The sequence below is a fragment of the Notolepis coatsorum genome (genome assembly GCF_963971535.1).
Source record: "Notolepis coatsorum genome assembly, contig: SUPER_13_unloc_1, whole genome shotgun sequence".
NCBI classification, from domain to species: Eukaryota; Metazoa; Chordata; class Actinopteri; order Aulopiformes; family Paralepididae; genus Notolepis; species Notolepis coatsorum.
Genome location: NW_028174869.1, coordinates 45,749 through 68,047, shown reverse-complemented (window position 1 = coordinate 68,047; position 22,299 = coordinate 45,749).

Sequence of the window (22,299 nt, the reverse complement as noted above, 5' to 3'; positions counted from 1 at the left end):
GGTAGGAGAAGCCATGAGACGTGATAATGTTACCCAGTGATTTAGTGTAGAGGGAGAAGAGAAGGGGTCCTAAAACCGAGCCCTGGGGGACACCCGTCCGCAGGGGGCGGGTGGCCGACAGGGTCCCTCTCCATGACACTTGGTAGGAGCGGTCATTGAGGTATGATGACAGCCATGTCAGCGCAGAGCCAGCCACTCCCATTCCTGCGAGGGCCGCAAGGAGGATCTGGTGGTTGACTGTGTCGAAGGCTGCAGATAGATCTAGGAGAATCAGGACAGAGGAGAGGCCTTTCGCTTTTGCTAAGTGAAGTGCCTCTGTGACCGCAATGAGGGCTGTCTCTGTGGAGTGACCAGTCCTGAAGCCTGACTGATTAGGGTCTAGGAGGTCATTCTGTAAGAGATAAGCAGTAAGTTGGTTGGATACAGCACGTTCAAGTGTTTTAGAAAGGAAGGAGAGAAGAGAGACAGGACGGTAGTTGCCTATGACGGTAGGGTTCAGGGTTGGTTTTTTTATGAGCGGCGTGACTCTGGCTTGTTTTAGGGAGGTGGGGACCACCCCCGAGTTGAGTGAGGAGTTGATGGTTGCAGTTAGGAATGGGAGGATGTCTGGTGCTATGGTCTGGAGGAGTGGGGAGGGTAGCTGGTCCAGCTGGCAAGTAGTCGGACGGTTCGACGTTACCAGTGTCAGGGTCTCTGCTTCTGTAATGGGAGAGAAAGATGACAGAGTGAAGGATGAGGTTCTCGATTCAGCATTTGGAATGGGTGGGGGTTGGGAGAAGGAGCTGCGGATGTTCTCCACTTTTTCCTCAAAGAAGATCGCAAAGTCTTCGGCAGAGAAAGATGAGGGAGGGGGGGGTGGGGGGGGGAGTGAGAAGGGAGGACATGGTAGCATGCAGTTTGCGAAGATTCTTGGCAGAGGCCTCGATCCTATGGTGGAAGAAGAAAGCTTTGGCATTAGTGATGGTTTTGGAGAATGTTAACAAGAGGTTGTGATATGTGTCGATGTCAGCAGTGAGGCGTGACTTTCTATACTTCCTTTCAGCTGCTCTCAGGACCTGTCTTTGTTCTCTCACTGGATCTGTCAGCCATGGACTGGGTGGGGAACGGCGGGCAGGTTTCTCAACGAGGGGACAGAGCTTGTTGAAGGAGGTTGCAAGGGCTGAAAGGAGGGTGGAGGTTGCCATCTCTGTGGAGAGAGCAGAGAAGGTGTCACTCAAAGGTAGAGCGGATAGTATGTCAGAGGAGAGGGTGGAGGGGGATAGGGAGGGCAGGTTGCGTCTGAGTGAGACTGTTTGAGTTGGGGTGAAGACCTTTCAGTTAAGCATGAGAGTTAGTGAGAAGGATATGAAGGAATGGTCAGATACATGTAGGGGAGTTACCGTGGTGTTAATGATGCTGGAGTTACGGGAAAATATGAGATCCAAGGAGTTGCCTGCTTTGTGGGTGGGAGGCATGGCAGTGGGAGTCAGGTCAAACGATTGTAGGAGGGAGACTACTATGACTGACTGAGATGAGTCAGGCAGGTTGAAGTCGCCCAATAGAAGGAGAGGGGTACCATCTTCCGGTAAGGAGCTACGAAGCATGTCCAGCTCATCTGTGAAGTGATCGAGTGTACCTGGAGGGCGGTAGAGTGTAACAATGGTGAGATTGAAAGGATTAGAGACAGATACTGCATGATATTCGAGAGAGGAGAGTGACAGTTCTGGGAGTGGTGTTACGTTTGTAGCCCATGAAGGAGATGTCATGAGGCCAGTGCCTCCACCCCGTCTGGAGGGTCGAGGTGTGTGAGTGAAGTTATAGTTTGTAGATAATGCTGCAGGTGTTGATGAGTTATTGGGGGTTATCCAGGTCTCAGTTAGAGCCAGGAGCTGCAGATTTAGACTATGGGCGTAGGCAGTAATGAAGTCAGCTATTTCACACATACAGGCACAATAAGTAAGAATAAATAAATGGTAAATGGGCTGCATTTATATATTGCTTTTTTCCAAAGCGCTTTACACTTTGTTCCCGTTCACTCACACATTCACACACCGACGGCGACAGGCACGTGCACACATAGAGCCCAAGGGGTGCTTGAGCACCTGCCTTTTTGAGCCTCATAAAAGAAGTGCCCTTTTTGAAAAAAAATAATAATAATAATAATAATAATAATAATAATAATTTCGTTACGCATATAGACTGCCCTTCCATCCTGAAAAATTGTTCTATAGATCCTTATCTTCAAATTAGAAGTGAAAACGAAACTTTCGCATATACATTTTACATTTACATTTACATTTAGTCATTTAGCTGACGCTTTTATCCAAAGCGACTTACAAGTTCTGTACGACAAGACAGCAAGAAGGGTACAACTCTATCAGCTGAGTAACAATGTTCATCAAAGTGTTGAGTGTTACAGTGTAGGTTAGTTTATTAGGACAAGTGCATGACAGTAAGGTTAGTTAGGGTTAGATATATATATTTTTTCCCCCCCCCCCCATTATTTCAGATACTGGTTGAAGAAGTGCGTCTTTAGTCGACGGCGAACGATTGGAGGGGATTCGGCTCCTAACTGGGGTGGGTAGTTCATTCCACCATTGTGGGGCAAGGACTGAGAATAGGCGGCTTCTCTTTGATGACCCTCCCGGAGCTCGGATATGAGTAGGTCTGAGGCGGCCAGAAGATGCAGAGCGTAGGGGTCTTGAGGGTGTGTAGTTAGAGACTATTGACCGGAGGTAGGCGGGAGCGGTTCCCTTTGCCGCACGATATGCTAGGTCGAGGGCCTTGAAGCGGATACGTGCAGCAATGGGGAGCCGGTGCAGGTCCCTAAGAAGTGGGGTGACATGGGCCGACTTCGGTAGGTTTGAGATCAGGCGGGCCGCTGTGTTTTGAACGAGTTGAAGAGGCTTGGGCACATTTTAAATGACTGAGTGTCCAGGCACCCCACTATCAGAAAAGTGTGTGGTTTTCTGGTCAGCAGGAGATGTACATCTCTGGCAGCTTATGGTCAGTGGCATTGTTCGTCAAATAGTGTTGAACTTGAGTGTTACACCCTGAGTGCATAGTATAATATACATATTAGCATGGTAGGTAGTAGTATACGGATACGGATAGTAACATAGTACATAGTAGTAAGGTACTAGTAAAATACAGTTATTTATATATATATATTATCAGGGCCGCCTGGGAGAAATGCGAGGCCCTGTGCGAGATTTAACGCCAGCCCCCCCCCACCCCCCCCCAAAGGTAAAAAAATTAATAAAAAAAATTATATATATATATATATATATATATATATATATTTTTTTTTTTTTTTTTTTTTTTTTTACAGTCAACATATTCTTAAATAATAGCGCTGCCCGAGGCGGGGCATGATACAGTCAACATATAGCAAAAGAGAGAGCGAGAGAGAGCTCCCGTTCTACAGTCAATATACAGTGTACAGAGAGAGAGAGAGAGAGACACATTGGAAAGAAATTGAAATGCTATTTGGCCCTAAACAGAGAGTACACAGTGGCAGAATACCTGAGCACTGTGACTGAAGATCCTTGAGCACAGCCTAGCCATCGAGAAAGGCCGCCATAGGCAGACTGTGTGTGTTAGAAAGAGAGAGAGAGAGAGAGAGAGAACATGTGTGTTTGTCATGTGTGTGTGTGTTAGAGAGAGACTAGAGCATGTATGACAGATTCAAAAGGACAAAGATCAACACTTAAATCCAAGAGAGAGAGAGAGAGAGAGAGAGAGAGAGAGAGAGAGAGAGAGAGAGAGAGAGAGAGAGAGAGAGACACATTAGTTAGTTAGTTATCTCCTGGTTGTTCCCTACCTAGGTTATCAAACTATTGCGCTGCTGCAACTAGAAACACTGTCCTGGCCTGCTTCTAAGTTCAGTTGCCTGCATAAAAATAAATCTTTATTTTTATTTTTTTTTAATCATCTGGCGACCCCCCCGCTGCGGCATCTGGCGACCCCGACTTTGGGAACCCCTGCATTACACAAACTAAAAACAGATATTACATTACATTACACAAACTAAAAACAGATATTGCATTACATTACACAAACTAAAAATAGATATTACATTACATTACACACTAAAAACAGATATTACATTACACAAACTAAAAACAGATATTACATTACATTACACAAACAATATTGTCTGAATTACTAGAAAGAAATGCACCACCTTTGGCTGATAGTAATTTATTAATTTCTTAGGATTTCTTTTGGTCTAATAAATGTTTAAGGTTCTTAGATGGATCCCCTGCTGCCTCCTCCTCCTCTTCCTCCTCCTCCTCATCCTCATCCTCCTCATCCTCCTCCTCCTCATCTTCCTCCTCTTCCTCCTCTTCCTCTTCCTCCTCCTCCTCCTGCTCCTAAACCTCCTCCTCCTCCTGATCCTGCTCCTCCTCCTCCTGCTCCTCCTCCTCCTATCCTCCTCCTGCTCCTCCTCCTCCGTCTCCTTCTCCTCCTCCTCCTCCTCCTCCTCCTCCTCCTCCTCCTACTCCACGGGGAGCAGCGTACTGGCTCATGTTGAATGGCAGGCCATGCATTATGCAGCAGCTTAGGCCAGCGCACGGGATCTTCATGTCCTCGGCTACAGTCCACTTGTTGCTGCTCTGGTCGTAGCGCTCCACGTTGGAGATGGGGTTGAAGTGACGGTTGAAATTGTCGTAGCCTCCGACCACGAAGAGCAGGTCGTCCAGCACCGCGATACCAAAGTAGCTGCGGGGGGTGAGCATGTCGGGCAGGGCGCTCCAGGAGTCAGTCAAAGGGCTGTAGGCCTCCGCGCTACGCAGGAAGTTTCCTGCATCGTCCCACCCTCCCACCTGAGGACAGGACACATGAGAGGAATGTTTTAGTGTGTGGCTCAGGCAGGCAGACACTGTATTAATCCATTTAGGGAAATGAGGGCATCACAGAAGCATTGAAAGTCAAATGATACATATCTATAAAAATATTGAGTATAAAGCATTTGTCTCTGTGTGCACCTACCGCATAGACATGATCTCTGTATGCAGCGACTCCCAGTCCACTATGCCTGCTGCTCATGGGGGCGATCAGAGTCCACTGGTCGGTGTCTGGGCTGTAGCACTCAGCTGTGAACAGCCACTCCCACCCCGTTCCGTTGATGCCACCACAGATGTAAACCTGTAATAAAAAAGAATATTCTAATTTAGTTTATATATTCCATTTGATTTCATTCTACTTTAATTGTCTGTTAATGTTGATGCACCAAAGGACCCAGACACATCTTTTGTATGTGCAAGCTTACTTGGCAATAAAGACATTTATGATTTCTGATCTAACGTTCCTTGTGTTCATCTAGCACCCTGTGTCCCTCAGTTCCACCCACCTTGCCCTGGAGGGCTGCTGCCCCGGCGTGGTCCCTGTGCTCCAGCATGGGTGAGATCACTGTCCACTGGTTGGTTTCAGGCTTGTAGCGCTCGGCGGTGTTCAGTATCCTGTCTCCGTCCCACCCTCCCATGGCGTAGATACAGCCGTCCAACGCGACCACGCTGCGGCTACTGCGGCGTGAGTGCATGGGAGCCGCCTGCAGCCAGCTGCGAGTGACGTGGTTGAACCTGCTCACACTGCTGAGAGCAGAATCCTGTACGCTGTCCCAGCCGCCGACGCAGTAGACCAGACCGTGGAGATAAGCGGTGCCGTGGTTGTCCCGGGGACTCTCCCCCTCAACGCTCACGTCCATCCATCCACCGGCTCGGATATCGTAAGCCTCCATGGTCATGCTGTCGCCACCCAGGCCTCCGATGGCCAATAGGACCTCCTGGGGCCAACGTGGGCGGGTCAGGGGGTTTGGGAGCCTGTCGGAGCCAGGGGGGTTCAGGACGCTGAGGATGAGGGGCCTGCAGTCATGGCTGTCCCTCACCACAGGGTTGTTCTGGACGTTGTTCAGGAAGTAGTCAGGCCTCATCAAGCCCATGCGAACCTGGGAAGAGACAAGCAGACAGCGGGTACAACTTAGACATCGGTTGTAGACGGTTTCTGTTGCTAGGGAACAGTTTGGACCCAAATGTTTGAGAACCACTGTACTAGGGAACCCAGTTAGGACAGCCGAATCCCGTCCAATCTTTCGCCGTCGACTAAAGACTCACTTCTTCAACCATTATCTGAAATGATAAAAACTTGCAATATATTTTTTTTTAGTTTATATGTACATAACAAACTGGGAAAGTTTCATAGTAATATCTATTCAATTTCTTTTTGCCTATTAGGGGGTACAGTAATCGGTTGTGTTGTTTGTTACTAAACTGTTACTACTACTACATCATTATTATTATGTTATTATGTTATTCAGTTATCAGGCATGTGTTTAGGTTGTCTATTACTAATGGTTTGATTGGGTGTTGTGTTCGTAAATAGCGGTTTCAAATAAAAATGTATGGCATTTTACAATACAGAACTTTGAAGGCGTTTTCCCAAAGGGTAGACATGTACCATTTCCCTAGCATCTACACACACCAAACTTTCCACCTTTATTCAGATCTATATCCTGCTTCTTTGTGCCAAATGGTTTGTTGATATGTCATACATAGCCTGATTTACAGACAATACAAAACTTTAAAGGCGTTTTTCTCAAAATTAGATTTTATGAGTTTGTATTACACATAAAACAAAAAATCTCAATTTCTCTAATACCTCCACACACCAAACTGGCCACGTTTCCTCCTATCCATATACCACAACTTTCTGCTAGAGGATTTTTTTATATATCACTCATCCAGATTTTTTGAACATTTTATACAAAAAATTGATGCAAAACATTTATTTTTTATGACTAGGGGGTCATAAAAGGTCATAAATTCCTGTTCGGGTGGCATATAAAAAAATCCTCTGTATTTAATGTAGTAACATGAAAAACCATGAGAAAATATCTATATATCATCAATTTTTTCTAAATTCTGTTTGGGGTACAGAGATATTGAGATCATATTTCATTTTTTCGCCATGGCATTCATAATTCATATATACACCTCCGGCGCTGCAGCTGGACCCTATGGCTCAATACAACGATGGCTCAATACCGCCGCCTGGTGGATGGTCGGGCGAGTTACACTGGTAAACAGGATATGGCTGCTGTGCGTCGATTAAATGCATCCGGCCGTCAGATATTGTCGCAAGGCTCCCGACAGACACTATGTACATAATGGATCGCTTTATAAACGTAATAATCGATATGATTTCGGTGTTTATTGCGACATACAAACCGGAAATGGACCTAGGCGATCGACGTCCTATACCTGGGATCTTTCACCGCCAGTCTCGGCCGCGTCCTAAAAGTCTGTGCCGACCAACTGGCCCCGGTATTCACTGACATATTTAACCTGTCCTTAGAACAGGCTGTCATCCCCACCTGCCTGAAGAAGTCCACTATTATCCCTGTACCCAAAAAATCCAAGCCTGCTTGCCTCAACGACTACCGCCCTGTAGCTCTCACCTCCATAGCCATGAAGTGCTTTGAGAAGCTAGTAAAGGGCTACATCTGCTCCTCCCTCCCCATCAACATGGACCCCCTGCAATTTGCATACCGCCCCAACAGGTCCACGGAGGACGCCATAGCCCATGTGCTGCACACAGCAGCATCACACCTGGACAAGAGGAAGGGGAACTATGTGAGAATGCTATTCATCGACTACAGCTCGGCATTCAATACCATAGTCCCCTCCAAACTCATAGCCAAGCTCAGGGACCTGGGCTTGAACTATGACCTCTGCCAGTGGGTCTTGGACTTCCTGACGGGCAGACCCCAGGTGGTGAGAGCAGGCAACTGCACCTCCTCATCCATCACCCTCAACATAGGGGCCCCCCAGGGCTGTGTTCTGAGTCCCCTCCTCTACTCCCTGTACACACACGACTGTGTGGCTCAGCGGAGTAGCAACACAATCATCAACTTTGCTGACGACACAGTGGTGGTGGGCCTGATCTCTGCAAACGACGAGAGGGCCTAACTGGAAGAGGTCAAGGTCCTGGCGGGATGTTGCCAGGAAAACAGCCTCTCCCTGAACGTCAGCAAAACAAAAGAGATGATTGAGGACTTCAGGAGGTCGGGGGTCAAGGACTACAGCCCCCTCAGCATCGACGGGGTACCGGTTGAGAGAGTGAACAGCTTTAAGTACCTCGGAGCCTACATATCCGAGGACTTGACATGGACCACACACATTGACAGTGTTGTGAAGAAGGCACGACAACGCCTCTACTTCCTCAGGCGCCTAAGGAAGTTCCAAGTCAGTCAGAAGATCCTTAAGAACTTCTACTCATGTACAATAGAGAGCATCCTGACTGGCAACATCACCTCCTGGTTTGGGAATAGCACTGCACAAGACCGTAGCAGACTACAAAGAGTGACACGTTCAGCCGAGTGGGGGCTCCCCACCCTCCAGAACATTTACAACAAGCGGTGCAGGGGGAAGGCTAAGAGAATTATTAAGGACTCGAGCCACCCGAACAACTGCCTCTTTGAACTGCTGCGGTCAGGCAAGCGATACCGGAGTCTTAAGGCGAGCACAGAAAGACTCAGAAGAAGCTTCTATCCCCAGGCCATCAGGCTGCTAAACGAACAATAAACACTATGCAACAACCATCAAATGCACACAGCACACACACCCACACACTCACTTAAACAAACAACACACTGCAGCACCCACTCTCCACACTTTAGATCACACAAACACGCTTTATATTTATTGAGAAAGGATTTGCACTACAACTCGTACACCTACTGTAAATTGTACCTAAATTGCACCTCATCCCATTTCTGCCTTGCACTATATAGTATTGTATTAGTACACTGCATAGTATTATATATTATATGGTAACCCAGTTACGTCTATTCTGCATCGAACATTGTACATATGTCTATACTGAACACTGTGACCTCATTTCTTTTTTACTTCTAATTTACATGCTATACTATGTTATGTTATTTCATACTTATCTTGTCTTGCACAGTCTCTGGAGCGTAACAGTAAGAAGCATTTTGTATAAAAGTATTCTGTACTTCTGTATGACAACTATTAAAGAAACTTGAAACTTGAAACTTGAACTTGATTGACGCACGGTAAGAGGACGCTGACGCTATTTTCAGCCCAATTGTTTATTCATTTCACTGCAAACCGATCGGATCAATATATCACCCATACTACATAAAGCATTTACTGACAATCACGGAAGTATAAACGACCCCCCCCCACTTTCATCCGCGCATGATGAGGCATAACGTATACGATCATGTACAGTTGAATTTTTTTATTTAGCGTGTCTAGGGAATAGACGGCAATCGATAATCTATATGCGTTTAGGCCTATAGCTCACATTCTAGGAATCACTGCAGAAAACGATAAAAACATACTTATATTCTAGAAGGTATTTTTGTAGGAATCTATGAATGAAAAAGTATAACGTTCCTACATCCTGAACGATAGATAATCGATGTTGAATGGGCGATAGTAATGTCAATTTAGCAATACAATTTAAAAAGTTATAGCCCTGCAAAGAAGGTGAACATCTCCATAGGCTTAGAGTGGTGGCAGACTGGCTATATTGATGGATATAACCAGTGGCAGGGAATGTGTTAATGTAATGCACAGTAATACAATTAGTTACCTTGGGCAGCAGCAAAGGGATGTGTGTTTTACGCTCCTCACGGGAGTGGTCAATCCAACGGAGGACGGCCTCGAACACCGTCTCCTCGCTCTTCACGTTCAGATCATCCCTCTCGATGATGTCCACCAGTTGCTGCGGGGACAGCTCCACAAACTCCTGTGAGACGTGCAACATGTCCTCAAAGTGGCACACGATGAAGAGATGGGCCTTGCGCCTCAGGTCAGGGCAGCAGAAGATGTCCACGAACCTCCAGATGCCGACACAGTTTTCCAGAGACAGCTGGCCTTCTAGGAAGTCAGAGCACGCTCCTACTATGCCAGTGACGCGAAGCTGGTCTGCAGCCACCAGAAGCTCTTTCACGTTCTCTGCTGTCACCAGCACAAAGCGTGTGTAGGAGTACTCTATGATGAGCTGCATCATACCCGGGGACACCCCAGGGATAGTGTAGACTGCTTTCTCTGAGTCGCTCCAGCGAGTGAAGAGGGCTCTGTGGGACGCAGAGTATAGAGATATCTGATGAGTAAACAGTAAGCAACATTCTGTCCTGTGTAGTAATATATGTTCACTGTAGAAGTATAGCATCTTAGCATAGTAGAAGTATAGTATCTTTTTACAGTAGAAGTACAGTATAGTATCTGTTTACAGTAGAAGTACAGTATAGTATCTGTTTACAGTAGAAGTGCAGTATAGTATATTTTTACGGTAGAAGTACAGTATATTATCTGTTTACAGTAGAAGTACCGTATAGTATCTGTTTACAGTATAAGTACAGTTTAGTATCTGTTTACAGTAGAAGTACAGTATAGTATCTTTTTACTGTAGACATACAGTATAGTATATGTTTACAGTAGAAGTACAGTATATTATATGTTTACAGTAGAAGTACAGTATATTATCTGTTTACAGTAGAAGTACAGTATAGTATCTGTTTACAGTAGAAGTACAGTATAGTATCTGTTTACAGTAGAAGTACAGTATAGTATCTGTTTACAGTAGTACAGTATAGTATATTTTTACTAACCAAGCTACCCTGAACCTAGCTAACCTGAACTAAGCTAAGCTGAACCAAGCTACCCTGAACCAAGCTAACCTGAACCAAGCTAAACTTACCTGAAATAGTCACTGCAGTCACACAGGAGGGCCTTGTGGGCATTCAACTCAGTGCTGTTGACTTTAATAACCACATCACAGAGCCTTCCCTCCAGAGGCAGCTCATTAAGGATTGTACAGGACATTGTTTCCTTTTCCATGTGGGGATTTTAAATTGTATCTACAGAATATATTCAAGCTTACAGACAAGTAGCCGGAAACAACAAGTGAGATCTTCACTTGACTTCTGAGATCTGAGCTTCTTCTTCTTCTTCTTCTTATTTGAATTTCCGGCAGAGTAGACGCATCGAGGCGTATTACTGCCCTCCGCAATTCTTTTTATGGGCTCTTCTTCTTCTCCTTCTTCTCCTTCTTCACCTTCTTTTTCTTCTTCTACTGGACCCCGTCATCAACTACATTGTCCATTGGAGTGCCTCTACTGCTGCTACTTCCTGTCTGAGCCCCCCTCCGCGGGACCCTCCTTGCCCCCTGCTATCTTATCCTGGGCCGCTTTGTCCCTCGCAGCCCTGTCCCTCGCAGCCCCCTCAGCCAACTCTTCACACACCTCCCTCCAGTCCAGACCTTCCAATCCCAGATGTTGAACCGCTATCCTAACAATCATCTTCACCATCTCTGTTCTACCCGTAACCTCTGCCATACCAGTAACTACCCCTGCCACGAAGGCCACAATACCTAATTTCTCCTCCCTTCCCCTGTCTCTTTCCACCTGCTCTACCCTCACTGCCAAATGCCCTCCTTCAACCCCCTGCACCCTTTCTTGGCTCCCCTGTCCTGCCCTGCTAACCGCCCCAGCATACGTCAACTTACCCTCCCTTCTCTCTCTCCGATCCGCGACCTGCTTCATCATCACCTCGCACCCCCGAAACGCTACACTGTGCTCCCCACCACAACTACAGCACCTCGGCTTCACTCCCTCTCCACATTTCCCATATTCATGTTCCCCGCCACACCTAGCGCACCTCATCCCCTTCATACACGTGGTAGCTATATGGCCAAACCCCTGGCACCTATAGCACCTAAGAGGATTATGAACAAATTCCCTAACCCTATACATCCTACGCCCTACTAATACCTCGCTAGGAACAACCCCACCCTCAAACGTAATCACTACCGTCCCCGTCACTGCCCTCTCCGCTCCCCTCTTCATCCTTGCTGCACTCTTAACTATGCCATTACGCCTGTCCTCCTTTAGCTCTTCCACCAGCTGCTCTACTGTAACCTCGACCGGTACCCCAACTATCACCCCCTTACATCCCCCCCCCCTCTTCTCCCCTACTCTCGCCACCTTACTTATACCCACCCCCCCAATGCTCTGCATCTCCCTAGCCACCTCCACCTGCCCCTCACTACCACACCCTACGGCCAGATTCCCATCCCACAAAACGTTCACGTACTTTACCTCTCCTAATTGCTCGGCAATGAGTTTGGGCCACTCGAGCCTACCTACTTTCCTCTCATCCCTCTCCCCCTCAAGCCTGACCACTATATGGATCGAATTGTTATATATATACTGTAGACAAATGTTCTAGAATTTTACTATTATGACATCATACTGTGACATCACAAATGTTCTAGAATGTCTATTATATGACATCATACTGTGACATCACAAATGTTCTAGAATGTGCTATTATGACATCATACTGTGCCATCACAAATGTTCTAGAATGTGCTATTATGACATCATACTGTGACATCACAAATGTTCTAGAATGTTTGATTATGACATCATACTGTGACATCACAACGGAACATGTTAGAGTTATATTTGAATAATTTAAATAATATGTTGACATTAAAAAAGAACAAATAAAATGATAAAAAAACTACATAAAACAATGATACAAATTATAATAAAATATTTAAGTAAAATGTATAGAATTAAAGAAAAATAAGACAATGAAATAAAGATAATAATTAATTTAAAAGCTAAGTTTTGAGCAGTGCCAACCGAGTCTGCTGTCCTAACAGACTTGGGGTCTGTAGGGTAAGCACTTATTCCCTCCCCCCTGGACATTTATGGAGATGTATGGGCCTTTTAAATCAGTGATAAAAGTGTCTTTCAAGGACAAGTGAGCTCCTGCACTGATTATTATAGTTCAATATTCAATATTTGATCACCAAAACCCCCCAAAAAGCATAAAAAGGGGGCCCCCCCGCCTGAAAAGGGCCCTTAAAAACCGGGCTTGTGCGCTACGCTCGCTCGGTTAAAACACACAGGTATAGTGCCCTTTTCAGCCTTTGAGCACCTGCCCCTCTAAAGTCCTCGGGAGCAGTTAGGGGTTAAGTGTCTTGCTCAAGGACACATCGACACGCTGCCCGGGAGGAGCGGGAATCGAACCGGGAACCTCCGGATTACCAGACGACTGCTCTACCTCCTGAGCCACTGTCGCTATAGAAAATCATCCAAGACGGGCGGCTGGGTGGCGCAGGGGACTAAGCGCTCGTCACCAACGCGTGAGACACCGGTATCGATCCGAATCCGGCTGTCAGCGTTGCCTCCGGCTTGGGCCGGCCGTCATACTGGCTCGATTGGCAGAGTCAGCGGGAGGGGAGTCGATGGGTGGTGATCTGGACGTTGTAAACAGCGACTCCTACAGGTCGGTCAGGGCGCCTGCACAGCGAGGACAGGAGATGTCGAGGGTAGTGTGAGCGTCCCACACGGTACACCTCGCCAATGAGAGCCCGCGCTGGCAGGTGAAAAGAAGTGCGGAAAAGAACATGCAATAGATTCTTCAACCCTCCCTACGACCGACCAGTGGGGGGCACATGCGAACAACGACCAAGACAGGGGAGGGGGGAATTGGCACGACTAAATTGGGATGTCTTCCTGCTCGTCTGTCTTCCTGTCTGTCTTCCTGCTCGTCTGTCTTCCTGCTCGTCTGTCTGTCTTCCTGTCTGTCTTCCTGTCTGTCTTCCTGCTCGTCTGTCTTCCTGTCTGTCTTCCTGTCTGTCTTCCTGTCTGTCTTCCTGCTCGTCTGTCTTCCTGCTCGTCTGTCTTCCTGTCTGTCTTCCTGTCTGTCTTCCTGTCTGTCTTCCTGTCTGTCTTCCTGCTCGTCTGTCTTCATGTCTGTCTTCCTGCTCGTCTGTCTTCCTGCTCATCTGTCTTCCTGTCTGTCTTCCTGTCTGTCTTCATGTCTGTCTTCCTGTCTGTCTTCCTGTCTATCTTCCTGCTCGTCTGTCTTCCTGTCTGTCTTCCTGTGTGTCTGTCTTCCTGTCTGTCTGTCTTCCTGTCTGTCTTCCTGCTCGTCTGTCTTCCTGTCTGTCTTCCTGTCTGTCTGTCTTCCTGTCTGTCTTCCTGTCTGTCTTCCTGCTTGTCTGTCTTCCTGTCTGTCTTCCTGCTCGTCTGTCTGTCTGTCTGTCTTCCTGTCTGTCTTCCTGTCTGTCTTCCTGCTCGTCTGTCTTCCTGTCTGTCTTCCTGTCTGTCTTCCTGTCTGTCTTCCCGTCTGTCTTCCTGTTCGTCTGTCTTCCTGTCTGTCTTCCTGTCTGTCTTCCTGTCTGTCTTCCTGTCTGTCTTCCTGTCTGTCTGTCTTCCTGTCTGTCTTCCTGCTCGTCTGTCTTCCTGTCTGTCTTCCTGTCTGTCTGTCTTCCTGTCTGTCTTCCTGTCTGTCTTCCTGTCTGTCTTCCTGTCTGTCGTCCTGCTCGTCTGTCTGTCTGTCTGTCTTCCTGTCTGTCTTCCTGTCTGTCTTCCTGTCTGTCTTCATGCTCGTCTGTCTTCCTGCTCGTCTGTCTTCCTGTCTGTCTTCCTGCTCGTCTGTCTTCCTGTCTGTCTTCCTGTCTGTCTTCCTGCTCATCTGTCTTCCTGTCTGTCTTCCTGTCTGTCTTCCTGCTCGTCTGTCTTCCTGTCTGTCTTCCTGCTCGTCTGTCTTCCTGCTCGTCTGTCTTCCTGTCTGTCTTCCTGTCTGTCTTCCTGTCTGTCTTCCTGTCTGTCTTCCTGCTCGTCTGTCTTCCTGTCTGTCTTCCTGCTCGTCTGTCTTCCTGTCTGTCTTCCTGTCTGTCTTCCTGCTCATCTGTCTTCCTGTCTGTCTTCCTGTCTGTCTTCCTGCTCGTCTGTCTTCCTGTCTGTCTTCCTGCTCGTCTGTCTTCCTGCTCGTCTGTCTTCCTGTCTGTCTTCCTGTCTGTCTTCCTGTCTGTCTTCCTGTCTGTCTTCCTGCTCGTCTGTCTTCCTGCTCGTCTGTCTTCCTGCTCGTCTGTCTTCCTGTCTGTCTTCCTGTCTGTCTCCCTGTCTGTCTTCATGTCTGTCTTCCTGCTCGTCTGGCTTCCTGTCTGTCTTCCTGTCTGTCTTCCTGTCTGTCTTCCTGTCTGTCTTCCTGTCTGTCTTCCTGCTCGTCTGTCTTCCTGTCTGTCTTCCTGTCTGTCTTCCTGCTCGTCTGTCTTCCTGTCTGTCTTCCTGTCTGTCTTCCTGTCTGTCTTCCTGTCTGTCTTCCTGCTCGTCTGTCTTCCTGCTCGTCTGTCTTCCTGTCTGTCTTCCTGTCTGTCTTCCTGTCTGTCTTCCTGTCTGTCTTCCTGCTCGTCTGTCTTCCTGCTCGTCTGTCTTCCTGTCTGTCTTCCTGTCTGTCTTCCTGTCTGTCTTCCTGTCTGTCTTCCTGCTCGTCTGTCTTCCTGCTCGTCTGTCTTCCTGTCTGTCTTCCTGTCTGTCTTCCTGTCTGTCTTCCTGTCTGTCTTCCTGTCTGTCTTCCTGTCTGTCTTCCTGCTCGTCTGTCTTCCTGTCTGTCGTCCTGTCTGTCTTCCTGCTTGTCTGTCTTCCTGTCTGTCTTCCTGTCTGTCTTCCTGTCTGTCTTCCTGTCTGTCTTCCTGCTCGTCTGTCTTCCTGTCTGTCTTCCTGTCTGTCTTCCTGTCTGTCTTCCTGCTTGTCTGTCTTCCTGTCTGTCTTCCTGCTCGTCTGTCTTCCTGTCTGTCTTCCTGTCTGTCTTCCTGTCTGTCTTCCTGCTCGTCTGTCTTCCTGTCTGTCTTCCTGCTCGTCTGTCTTCCTGTCTGTCTTCCTGCTCGTCTGTCTTCCTGTCTGTCTTCCTGTCTGTCTTCCTGTCTGTCTTCCTGTCTGTCTTCCTGTCTGTCTTCCTGCTCGTCTGTCTTCCTGCTCGTCTGTCTTCCTGTCTGTCTTCCTGTCTGTCTTCCTGCTCGTCTGTCTTCCTGTCTGTCTTCCTGTCTGTCTTCCTGCTCGTCTGTCTTCCTGTCTGTCTTCCTGTCTGTCTGTCTTCCTGCTCGTCTGTCTTCCTGTCTGTCTTCCTGTATGTCTGTCTTCCTGTCTGTCTTCCTGCTCATCTGTCTTCCTGTCTGTCTTCCTGTCTGTCTTCCTGCTCGTCTGTCTTCCTGTCTGTCTTCATGTCTGTCTTCCTGCTCGTCTGTCTTCCGGTCTGTCTTCCTGTCTGTCTTCCTGTCTGTCTTCCTGTCTGTCTTCCTGCTCGTCTGTCTTCCTGCTCGTCTGTCTTCCTGTCTGTCTGTCTTCCTGTCTGTCTTCCTGCTCGTCTGTCTTCCTGTCTGTCTTCCTGTCTGTCTTCCTGTCTGTCTTCCTGTCTGTCTTCCTGCTCGTCTGTCTTCCTGTCTGTCTTCCTGTCTGTCTTCCTGTCTGTCTTCCTGTATGTCTTCCTGTCTGTCTTCCTGCTCGTCTGTCTTCCTGTCTGTCTTCCTGTCTGTCTTCCTGTCTGTCTTCCTGCTCGTCTGTCTTCCTGTCTGTCTTCCTGCTCGTCTGTCTTCCTGTCTGTCTTCCTGTCTGTCTTCCTGTCTGTCTTCCTGCTCGTCTGTCTTCCTGTCTGTCTTCCTGCTCGTCTGTCTTCCTGTCTGTCTTCCTGTCTGTCTTCCTGTCTGTCTTCCTGCTCGTCTGTCTTCCTGCTCGTCTGTCTTCCTGTCTGTCTGTCTTCCTGCTCGTCTGTCTTCCTGTCTGTCTTCCTGTCTGTCTTCCTGTCTGTCTTCCTGCCTGTCTGTCTTCCTGTCTGTATTCCTGTCTGTCTTCCTGCTCGTCTGTCTTCCTGTCTGTCTTCCTGTCTGTCTTCCTGTCTGTCTTCCTGTCTGTCTTCCTGCTCGTCTGTCTTCCTGTCTGTCTTCCTGTCTGTCTGTATTCCTGCTCGTCTGTATTCCTGTCTGTCTTCCTGTCTGTCTTCCTGTCTGTCTTCCTGCTCGTCTGTCTTCCTGTCTGTCTTCCTGTCTGTATTCCTGCCTGTCTGTCTTCCTGTCTGTCTTCCTGTCTGTCTTCCTGTCTGTCTTCCTGTCTGTCTTCCTGCCTGTCTGTCTTCCTGTCTGTCTTCCTGCTCGTCTGTCTTCCTGTCTGTCTTCCTGCTCGTCTGTCTTCCTGTCTGTCTTCCTGTCTGTCTGTCTTCCTGCTCGTCTGTCTTCCTGTCTGTCTTCCTGTCTGTCTTCCTGTCTGTCTTCCTGTCTGTCTTCCTGCTCGTCTGTCTTCCTGTCTGTCTTCCTGTCTGTCTTCCTGTCTGTCTTCCTGTCTGTCTTCCTGTCTGTCTTCCTGCTCGTCTGTCTTCCTGCTCGTCTGTCTTCCTGTCTGTCTTCCTGTCTGTCTTCCTGTCTGTCTTCCTGCCTGTCTGTCTTCCTGTCTGTATTCCTGTCTGTCTTCCTGCTCGTCTGTCTTCCTGTCTGTCTTCCTGTCTGTCTTCCTGTCTGTCTTCCTGTCTGTCTTCCTGCTCGTCTGTCTTCCTGTCTGTCTTCCTGTCTGTCTGTATTCCTGCTCGTCTGTATTCCTGTCTGTCTTCCTGTCTGTCTTCCTGTCTGTCTTCCTGCTCGTCTGTCTTCCTGTCTGTCTTCCTGTCTGTATTCCTGCCTGTCTGTCTTCCTGTCTGTCTTCCTGTCTGTCTTCCTGTCTGTCTTCCTGTCTGTCTTCCTGCCTGTCTGTCTTCCTGTCTGTCTTCCTGCTCGTCTGTCTTCCTGTCTGTCTTCCTGCTCGTCTGTCTTCCTGTCTGTCTTCCTGTCTGTCTGTCTTCCTGCTCGTCTGTCTTCCTGTCTGTCTTCCTGTCTGTCTTCCTGTCTGTCTTCCTGTCTGTCTTCCTGTCTGTCTTCCTGTCTGTCTTCCTGTCTGTCTGTCTTCCTGCTCGTCTGTCTTCCTGTCTGTCTTCCTGTCTGTCTTCCTGTCTGTCTTACTGCTCGTCTGTCTTCCTGTCTGTCTTCCTGTCTGTCTTCCTGTCTGTCTTCCTGCTCGTCTGTCTTCCTGTCTGTCTTCCTGTCTGTTTTCCTGTCTGTCTTCCTGCTCGTCTGTCTTCCTGTCTGTCTTCCTGTCTGTCTTCCTGTCTGTCTTCATGCTCGTCTGTCTTCCTGCTCGTCTGTCTTCCTGTCTGTCTTCCTGCTCGTCTGTCTTCCTGTCTGTCTTCCTGTCTGTCTTCCTGCTCATCTGTCTTCCTGTCTGTCTTCCTGTCTGTCTTCCTGCTCGTCTGTCTTCCTGTCTGTCTTCCTGCTCGTCTGTCTTCCTGCTCGTCTGTCTTCCTGTCTGTCTTCCTGTCTGTCTTCCTGTCTGTCTTCCTGTCTGTCTTCCTGCTCGTCTGTCTTCCTGCTCGTCTGTCTTCCTGCTCGTCTGTCTTCCTGTCTGTCTTCCTGTCTGTCTCCCTGTCTGTATTCATGTCTGTCTTCCTGCTCGTCTGGCTTCCTGTCTGTCTTCCTGTCTGTCTTCCTGTCTGTCTTCCTGTCTGTCTTCCTGTCTGTCTTCCTGCTCGTCTGTCTTCCTGTCTGTCTTCCTGTCTGTCTTCCTGCTCGTCTGTCTTCCTGTCTGTCTTCCTGTCTGTCTTCCTGTCTGTCTTCCTGTCTGTCTTCCTGCTCGTCTGTCTTCCTGCTCGTCTGTCTTCCTGTCTGTCTTCCTGTCTGTCTTCCTGTCTGTCTTCCTGTCTGTCTTCCTGCTCGTCTGTCTTCCTGCTCGTCTGTCTTCCTGTCTGTCTTCCTGTCTGTCTTCCTGTCTGTCTTCCTGTCTGTCTTCCTGCTCATCTGTCTTCCTGCTCGTCTGTCTTCCTGTCTGTCTTCCTGTCTGTCTTCCTGTCTGTCTTCCTGTCTGTCTTCCTGCTCGTCTGTCTTCCTGTCTGTCTTCCTGCTCGTCTGTCTTCCTGTCTGTCGTCCTGTCTGTCTTCCTGCTTGTCTGTCTTCCTGTCTGTCTTCCTGTCTGTCTTCCTGTCTGTCTTCCTGTCTGTCTTCCTGCTCGTCTGTCTTCCTGTCTGTCTTCCTGTCTGTCTTCCTGTCTGTCTTCCTGCTTGTCTGTCTTCCTGTCTGTCTTCCTGCTCGTCTGTCTTCCTGTCTGTCTTCCTGTCTGTCTTCCTGTCTGTCTTCCTGCTCGTCTGTCTTCCTGTCTGTCTTCCTGCTCGTCTGTCTTCCTGTCTGTCTTCCTGCTCGTCTGTCTTCCTGTCTGTCTTCCTGTCTGTCTTCCTGTCTGTCTTCCTGTCTGTCTTCCTGTCTGTCTTCCTGCTCGTCTGTCTTCCTGCTCGTCTGTCTTCCTGTCTGTCTTCCTGTCTGTCTTCCTGCTCGTCTGTCTTCCTGTCTGTCTTCCTGTCTGTCTTCCTGCTCGTCTGTCTTCCTGTCTGTCTTCCTGTCTGTCTGTCTTCCTGCTCGTCTGTCTTCCTGTCTGTCTTCCTGTATGTCTGTCTTCCTGTCTGTCTTCCTGCTCATCTGTCTTCCTGTCTGTCTTCCTGTCTGTCTTCCTGCTCGTCTGTCTTCCTGTCTGTCTTCATGTCTGTCTTCCTGCTCGTCTGTCTTCCGGTCTGTCTTCCTGTCTGTCTTCCTGTCTGTCTTCCTGTCTGTCTTCCTGCTCGTCTGTCTTCCTGCTCGTCTGTCTTCCTGTCTGTCTGTCTTCCTGTCTGTCTTCCTGCTCGTCTGTCTTCCTGTCTGTCTTCCTGTCTGTCTTCCTGTCTGTCTTCCTGCTCGTCTGTCTTCCTGCTCGTCTGTCTTCCTGTCTGTCTTCCTGTCTGTCTTCCTGTCTGTCTTCCTGTATGTCTTCCTGTCTGTCTTCCTGCTCGTCTGTCTTCCTGTCTGTCTTCCTGTCTGTCTTCCTGTCTGTCTTCCTGCTCGTCTGTCTTCCTGTCTGTCTTCCTGCTCGTCTGTCTTCCTGTCTGTCTTCCTGTCTGTCTTCCTGTCTGTCTTCCTGCTCGTCTGTCTTCCTGTCTGTCTTCCTGTCTGTCTTCCTGTCTGTCTTCCTGTCTGTCTTCCTGTCTGTCTTCCTGCTCGTCTGTCTTCCTGCTCGTCTGTCTTCCTGTCTGTCTGTCTTCCTGCTCGTCTGTCTTCCTGTCTGTCTTCCTGTCTGTCTTCCTGTCTGTCTTCCTGCCTGTCTGTCTTCCTGTCTGTATTCATGTCTGTCTTCCTGCTCGTCTGTCTTCCTGTCTGTCTTCCTGTCTGTCTTCCTGTCTGTCTTCCTGTCTGTCTTCCTGCTCGTCTGTCTTCCTGTCTGTCTTCCTGTCTGTCTGTATTCCTGCTCGTCTGTATTCCTGTCTGTCTTCCTGTCTGTCTTCCTGTCTGTCTTCCTGCTCGTCTGTCTTCCTGTCTGTCTTCCTGTCTGTATTCCTGCCTGTCTGTCTTCCTGTCTGTCTTCCTGTCTGTCTTCCTGTCTGTCTTCCTGTCTGTCTTCCTGCCTGTCTGTCTTCCTGTCTGTCTTCCTGCTCGTCTGTCTTCCTGTCTGTCTTCCTGCTCGTCTGTCTTCCTGTCTGTCTTCCTGTCTGTCTGTCTTCCTGCTCGTCTGTCTTCCTGTCTGTCTTCCTGTCTGTCTTCCTGTCTGTCTTCCTGTCTGTCTTCCTGCTCGTCTGTCTTCCTGTCTGTCTTCCTGTCTGTCTTCCTGTCTGTCTTCCTGTCTGTCTTCCTGTCTGTCTTCCTGCTCGTCTGTCTTCCTGCTCGTCTGTCTTCCTGTCTGTCTTCCTGTCTGTCTTCCTGTCTGTCTTCCTGCCTGTCTGTCTTCCTGTCTGTATTCCTGTCTGTCTTCCTGCTCGTCTGTCTTCCTGTCTGTCTTCCTGTCTGTCTTCCTGTCTGTCTTCCTGTCTGTCTTCCTGCTCGTCTGTCTTCCTGTCTGTCTTCCTGTCTGTCTGTATTCCTGCTCGTCTGTATTCCTGTCTGTCTTCCTGTCTGTCTTCCTGTCTGTCTTCCTGCTCGTCTGTCTTCCTGTCTGTCTTCCTGTCTGTATTCCTGCCTGTCTGTCTTCCTGTCTGTCTTCCTGTCTGTCTTCCTGTCTGTCTTCCTGTCTGTCTTCCTGCCTGTCTGTCTTCCTGTCTGTCTTCCTGCTCGTCTGTCTTCCTGTCTGTCTTCCTGCTCGTCTGTCTTCCTGTCTGTCTTCCTGTCTGTCTGTCTTCCTGCTCGTCTGTCTTCCTGTCTGTCTTCCTGTCTGTCTTCCTGTCTGTCTTCCTGTCTGTCTTCCTGTCTGTCTTCCTGTCTGTCTTCCTGTCTGTCTGTCTTCCTGCTCGTCTGTCTTCCTGTCTGTCTTCCTGTCTGTCTTCCTGTCTGTCTTACTGCTCGTCTGTCTTCCTGTCTGTCTTCCTGTCTGTCTTCCTGTCTGTCTTCCTGCTCGTCTGTCTTCCTGTCTGTCTTCCTGTCTGTTTTCCTGTCTGTCTTCCTGCTCGTCTGTCTTCCTGTCTGTCTTCCTGTCTGTCTTCCTGTCTGTCTTCCTGTCTGTCTTCCTGTCTGTCTGTCTTCCTGTCTGTCTGTCTTCCTGCTCGTCTGTCTTCCTGTCTGTCTTCCTGTCTGTCTGTCTTCCTGCTCGTCTGTCTTCCTGTATGTCTTCCTGTCTGTCTGTCTTCCTGTCTGTCTTCCTGTCTGTCTTCCTGTATGTCTTCCTGCTGGTCTGTCTTCCTGCTCGTCTGTCTTCCTGTCTGTCTTCCTGTCTGTCTTCCTGTCTGTCTTCCTGTCTGTCTTCCTGTCTGTCTTCCTGTCTGTCTTCCTGTCTGTCTTCCTGTCTGTCTTCCTGTCTGTCTTCCTGTCTGTCTTCCTGCTCGTCTGTCTTCCTGCTCGTCTGTCTTCATGTCTGTCTTCCTGTCTGTCTTCCTGTCTGTCTTCCTGTCTGTCTTCCTGCTCGTCTGTCTTCATGTCTGTCTTCCTGTCTGTCTTCCTGTCTGTCTTCCTGTCTGTCTTCCTGCTCGTCTGTCTTCCTGTCTGTCTTCCTGTCTGTCTTCCTGTCTGTCTTCCTGTCTGTCTTCCTGCTCGTCTGTCTTCCTGTCTGTCTTCCTGTCTGTCTTCCTGTCTGTCTTCCTGTCTGTCTTCCTGTCTGTCTTCCTGTCTGTCTTCCTGCTCGTCTGTCTTCCTGCTCGTCTGTCTTCATGTCTGTCTTCCTGTCTGTCTTCCTGTCTGTCTTCCTGTCTGTCTTCCTGCTCGTCTGTCTTCATGTCTGTCTTCCTGTCTGTCTTCCTGTCTGTCTTCCTGTCTGTCTTCCTGCTCGTCTGTCTTCCTGTCTGTCTTCCTGTCTGTCTTCCTGTCTGTCTTCCTGTCTGTCTTCCTGCTCGTCTGTCTTCCTGTCTGTCTTCCTGTCTGTCTTCCTGTCTGTCTTCCTGTCTGTCTTCATGTCTGTCTTCCTGTCTGTCTTCATGTCTGTCTTCCTGTCTGTCGTCCTGCTCGTCTGTCTTCCTGTCTGTCTTCCTGTCTGTCTTCCTGTCTGTCTTCCTGTCTGTCTTCCTGCTCGTCTGTCTTCCTGTCTGT